Source organism: Sus scrofa, chromosome 4, assembly GCF_054392235.1.
Source record: "Sus scrofa isolate SSC_HxYL_T2T_F1_AM1 chromosome 4, Sscrofa_HxYL_maternal_Yorkshire_Landrace_v2.0, whole genome shotgun sequence".
In the NCBI taxonomy this organism is placed as follows: Eukaryota; Metazoa; Chordata; class Mammalia; order Artiodactyla; family Suidae; genus Sus; species Sus scrofa.
Window position 1 is genome coordinate 14,856,801 of NC_139386.1, and position 6,000 is coordinate 14,862,800.

A 6,000-nucleotide genomic window follows, 5' to 3' on the forward strand; every position below is an offset into this window, starting at 1 on the left:
AGCGCTTACCCCGTCCTTCCTCCAGCATCTGCTCATGCTTCTTGCTGCCTTGTGAGCCCTCTTTCCTTCAGACGACTGAAAGGTGCTGCATCTGTGCCTCAGCCCCGGGACGAGAGAGAAGAGCTAGAGAAAAAGGTTCTGAGTGTTTTGTCAAAAGCTTGTCCTCAAGGAGTCTAGAAGTTTAGAAATCCCAAGTGAGACAGGAGAAAGCTTTCCGTCCTCTTCCAAGCCTAGAAATGAGTCTTGGGGTTGGGGGTAGGGCCCACGGAGCCCAAGATGAAGACCCTCAACCAACAGGAACCATGGAGAGGAGACAGGGCCCTAGAGCCAGCTGATCTCCTTTCTAGCAAACAGCGTCCAACCTCAGAACCAGGGGTTCCTAGAAACTTGATGGTCTGTGCCGGGTACCAACACTCTGTCCTTCTCCTTGGCCTCTGACCTCCTCATCAGCAACCAGGATACTGTCCTCTGTTAACCAGCAAAAATGGCGCCCATATGCCCCCCCCCCAGCACTTTGCTCAATCGCATTCTGATGAATCCTGTAGAGATGACCTTATTTTAATGGCAAGAGACTCTGAGTAGTTAAGGGGGAGAGGGACAAACCTCAGAGATGGCTGATACCTAATGGAACCAGCCTGAGCTCTCCCACAGTTACCCGTGGGATCAAAGCCCAAACAGAAATGGGCAGGGAGCAGCGAGAGTACAGAGGAAGTGATTCATTCTTCCAGGCCTTCCTGGGCAGGAAGCTAGTGGGAGGAAGAGGGTCAGGGAGGGCTTCACAGAAGAGGTGACATTTGAACTAGGTGTGGGTGCTGGGCTCCTGAAAATCAGCCACCAGCCGCTTCATGGACCTCAGCCTGTCCAGTCCAGGAAGAAGAGGCCATTTCCTGGGAAAGAGGAGCCCGTGGAGAAGGCACTACTAGGAACCAGAAGTCAGAAGGAGACCCAGCAGACACCAATTCTTCTTTAAAAAATGTGTGGTTTCCAGAGCATAGATATTGCCCTATTTCCATAGCTCTCCACTGACAAATAGTGACTGCCACTCCCTGAGTTAGGCTAAGCTGGGTAAGGGGCTGCACAGCAGCAGAAGGGCCTCAAGTGATTTATTGGATGCTACATGTACGTCAGACAGGCAGGCATGGAGCTCCAGCCCTTAAAGGGAAAGGGCGTCACTGCCCCTTCCCCTTCCGTCCCCTCCACTGGCAGGAATGAGGATATTGCTCTGAGCTATTTCGGGCCATACACATGAGGTGACACCCTAAGGATGGAAAAACAGGTGACTCTGTTAAGCAAAGCCACGAACCCAACTCCAGTTTTACCTGAGACAAAAATAAACTTCTGTTATGCCACTTGGAAGTTCTCAAATGTAACATGTGTATTTATGTCCCAATATAGTAGAGCCTAATAAAAATAGGGGGAAAAAATTGAACAAATGCTCACTCGAGTATGGAATTTGTATAGATACAAATGATAATAAATGCAGTGAAAAAAACACACATAGAATATTTCCTAAGAGGATATAATTGGAGGGGGCTAATTTATAAATGTCACCCAAGGAAAGCACTTGTCATACTTCAGGCAACTATAACACAATCCACAGACTAGATAGCTTAACGAACAATGATTTCTCACAGTTCTGGAGGCTGGGAAGCCCACGATCAGGGTGCCTTCAGACTTGCTGCCTGGTGGGGACCTTCTTCCTGGCTTGCAGGCAGCTGCCTTCCTGTGTCCTCACACGACAGAGGGAAAGAAGGCTCTGGTCTCTTCCTCTTCTTATAAGGGCACTAATACCATCCTGAGGGCCCCACCCTCATGACCTCATCTAAACCTAATCACCTCTCAAAGGCCTCACCTCCAAATAACACCACACTGTGGGTTAGGACTTCAAGATATGAATTTTGGCAGCAGTGGAGGTGAGGGGAATCACAAACATTCATTCATAGCAGCTTTTCTGAAAAAAGGGATTTTGCTAAGAATGATCGCACGGGTAGGGTTTGGTCAGGGAGAAACAGAAGAGCAAGAAAAGAATGTCTGTGAAGACTCTGAGCCACAGAGAATTTGGGCACTGCTGGGATCCCAGGAAGTATAAGCATGAGCCCCTCTATGCCGAATCTTCAGTCCTCTCTCCATCTCAGGCCTACTGATGGGTGACGTGGCCTGGGCCCCTCAGAACCTGGACCAGAGGCAGCACAGCTAATTCTAATCCAGATACCTCTTGGAGGGATGGCTGAGGTGCCTCTAGAGAGATCTGGAGGACAAACACAAACCCTCTTCCTGGAGGGTGCCCCCAGGAGTCAAGCTGAGAAGCTGAATCTCAGGGCCTGAGAGGGAGAGGAAGCTGGGAAGGTTACACTGGGAAAGACCCAAAAGTGGGTCAGGAGGCGAGGAGAGACAGGTGTGCAAGCTGAGACTCCGAGGCTAAACTTAGATGTGACCTGACTGGACACCGGGGCTGCTCTGTACTGGGGGCTTGATGTGTAAGCATGGCTTGTGGTTTCACTGCCATTCCTCCCATCCAAGTACTAACCAGACCCAACCCTGCTTAGCTTCTGAGATCAGACAAGATCGGGTGTGTTCAGGGTGGTATGGCCATAGACTTCACTGCCATTTCTAAGTGTGTGCCAGACGTAGTAGCAAATGCTCTCAGTGCAGAATCTCACCTCATCCTTACACACAGAGTTTATAAGGTGGGCATTGTCTTCATTTTACAAATGAAGCAATTGGAACTCAGAGAAGATAACTGTCTAAAGCCACCAAGTGGGTAGTGCTGGCCTGGGTTGGCAGTGGATCAAAGGCGTGTCTCATCTGCCACCCACCCAAGGCCTTGCCAGGAACATCTAAGCTGTCCAGAAGAGCACATGGGCAGAGTACTGCAAACTCTGGGTCTCGTAATCAAAGACAGGCTGCGGCTGTGTTGACTTTGCTGGCCCAGGACCTAAACAAGCCAACAGCTGAATCTGAAGCCTGTAGGCAGAGGGAGAACTGCGTTTGTCATCATATCTCCCACCTGTTCTCTCATTTTATTTGCTGCATGGCCCCCAAAGTATTTGAATGTTAACGTGGCCACCATTCTAGAAAAATCTTTCTTTAGCATCAGAAGCCAGTTGAGGAAGCTTTCTTGAGCCCCTCTCCAGCCACTCTGGGATGTTGTCAGAGACCAGGAGCCTGAGTACTGACAGATGGCTTAGATAGCTAACATCCAACATGCACCATCCTTTCTCCTATTCAGGAAGGTAACGGGTAGGCAAGGACCCTGCCTTGTGAAATAGCCTTGACATGCAAGCAGGAAAGAAGTTCTTCAGGAGCAGAAGGCAGTTGTGTTTTCCCAAGCTGGAAATCAGCAGGTGGGTGGCCACTAGTTCACGGAAGGTTCCAGGGAGTGGGCTGAAAACGTCTCTGTATCTTCTCCCTGAACCTTGCCACACTGCTAACTCGCTGAGGCACTTGGGATTCCCACTGGAGAGCCCACCCACTGGAGAGCCCACCGGTCTGGTCTGGAGTTTAACCAGACACCACCATTAGGTCCACAATGCAGAGGCCTCTGCAAAGTGTTGGCCTCTGAATCCACAGAGTGTCTGAAGGCACCATTTGCAGACCCCGCCTTGTCATCTAGGGTAGCAACCACCTAGCTTACCTAATAATTAAAGGACTTTGAGTGCGTTTGGTTGCAAGATGCCATGGGCAAGGGAAGTCATTTTCCTGAAGTCAAAATACCTGTGTTCACTACCTTTTTTTTTTCTGAAGTCAAAATAGCTGAGTGTTAACTTTTTTTTTTTTTTAAGATGAAAGCAACTACCTTAACAATAAAACAAAATAAACTGATGCTGCCCATGGTATATCTACTGGAAAGCTTTAGTTGAGATGTCCCATAAATATCCTGAAAATTAAAGTTTAGCAAAAAAAGATGGGATGGGGGTGGGGGTCACTGAGAAGAAAGACAATATCCGCCTCTGTTGATTCGAGTGTTCAATGAGGGGAGCACTCATCCTTAACCCGAGCCTCACCCCTTGAAAAATAATCTATGCTCCAATGAAATAGGAAGGGGTGGGGCTCCCGGGTTTTTGAAATTTCTTCTCATTCTAACAATAACAGCAAAGTGAAGCATGATTTGCCCTGGGTCACAGTCTAATTGCCTCTGAGTAAGCGGGTCCTGAACATGCTATTTTTCAAAATCTCAAACCTGCTTCCCTGTTTCTCTTTTGAATTTCCTCTTCTATAACGTGTATTTATATCCTGCCTGTTATAAGCCGGCGAGAACAATCACTAGCAGTATCTGTTTCCGCTCAGATCCTGATGTAATTCACTTACCTTCTTCCCACGATTTTTCTTTTTCCCCTTGCTGTCAAACTAAACTGTCTAATGATGATGAAGGGAGGAGGGAGGTGGCACCTTTGGACTTTATTTAAACAAACAAACAAAAACAAAACTATTTGATTCTGAGTACGTGGAAGGAGTTAGTAAATTCTTTTGCTCATCCCATCAAGAACTTACTTAGAGGCTGCTCTGCATCGGTGTGCCAGGCAGTAGGAATGAAATGGAAGACAAGATATAGTCTCTTCCCTTCAAGAAATTCAGAGTCTAGTGGAACATGCAGACAGAACGAATACCCGAGGTATTTATAAGAAAGGGTGGTGTGAAGATTGATTGTTACTGCTGGTTTTAGCTAAAGAAAGAGCAGGGGTGGGGGATGATTTCTGTTGATTGGATTGATGTTGTCAAGGCATTCTCATGACAACAATAACCACTAAGGACCGGCCAAAGGCAAAGCAAGCCTTTGATGGGCAGTCACGATCTGCCCAAAGACCAATGCCTTTGGTTTTAACTCTGGGGATGTGATCTCTGACTCCTACCAACACTAGAGGGAGAGGAGTAAAACGCACAATAGAGTTAGGAAGTGAGTCCAAGGGCCGGTGGAGGTGGGGGGGATGGGGGTGGGGTGGAATACGGCTTCTTAGCTCATTGGCCATTAGAAGGACTCTCTCTCTTCCAAGTTCTGTGAGCACTTCAGTGGAGGTCTTAGAATCACCTACCTGGGAGACAGTAGAGGGGCTGGTTGGCAATGGTGATGCGCCAGATCCTGAAGGCACGGAAGCAGCGATGACAAATTCCCAGCGTCCATGCCGTTACTTCCCTCACCAGCATCAGCAGCAAAAGCCAGCAACTGATCAGGCCACCTGATCTCAACCCAAGCTGCTCCTCAGAACCAACTGCTCTCTGACTCTGATGAGGATTCTCGTCAGAGGCTCCGAAGCGTGTTACCTAACTCGCCCCACCATAGATGCACATGAAGGAAGTGAATCGGTACCAATCAGTGCCTTGGGGCATTGGGGTTCAAGTCTCTGAGGAACCCCAAATGCCACCAGACAATCCTTCTCAAAGGGCTGCACTAGGCAGCGCTGAAGTTTATTCACCACCTTGGATACCTGGCTCCCTGGGAGAAACGTAAGAAGTCCTACAAAAAGTGAAAAATAAGTTTTCCACTGGGGCATCTGGGAGTTACTTTGGGTACAGTGCTCTGGTGGAGACGGAAGACGCAAAAGGAAACTGGGAGTCACACCAGATTGCCCTCGTCAAACGGCCATATTTCTGAGAATTTTAGATACGGTGTAAACAGAATTCTAAGATTGCCCGCAGGATTCCTGCCCCCAGGTGTAGGCACGCGGTATAATCCCCTCCCCCTGGGGGGTGGGGCAGGACTCACGAGTAGGAGGAATTTCATCTATGCCTGGCGAAGGTGGAGGGACTTTGCAGGTGTCTCCGGTTTGTTGACTTTGAAATAATCCTAAGGGAAAGAGCATCCTGGTGAGCCCGACCCAATCAGTGAAACCCTTTAAGTGAGGGTTTAGGGACAGAACAGGTCCGAGAGGTGGGAAGCAGCAGGCACTCTCTCCTATGCTCCTTGAAGAAGCAAATGACCATTTTTGAAGAGGGTTACGTGGCAGGGGATGGTGGGCACCTTCTCGACTCTGAGGAACTCAGCCCTACAGCTGAGAGGAACTA

At 48.6% G+C, this 6,000-nt stretch overlaps 1 protein-coding gene across 1 annotated transcript in view; it reads right to left on the reverse strand.

Annotated features, from left to right (window-relative positions):
• The window catches only part of ZNF572 (zinc finger protein 572), a 61,496-nt gene extending 55,714 nt beyond the window's left edge, over positions 1 to 5,782 (reverse strand). Inside the window, exons 1-3 of the mRNA XM_085021694.1 lie at positions 5,702 to 5,782; positions 5,031 to 5,077; positions 10 to 123 (exon numbers count right to left, since the gene is read on the reverse strand). The gene's annotated coding sequence lies outside the window, so the exon portion shown is untranslated. The remainder of the gene's footprint in view (positions 1 to 9; positions 124 to 5,030; positions 5,078 to 5,701) is intronic.
• Positions 5,783 to 6,000: the final 218 nt, after the last annotated feature.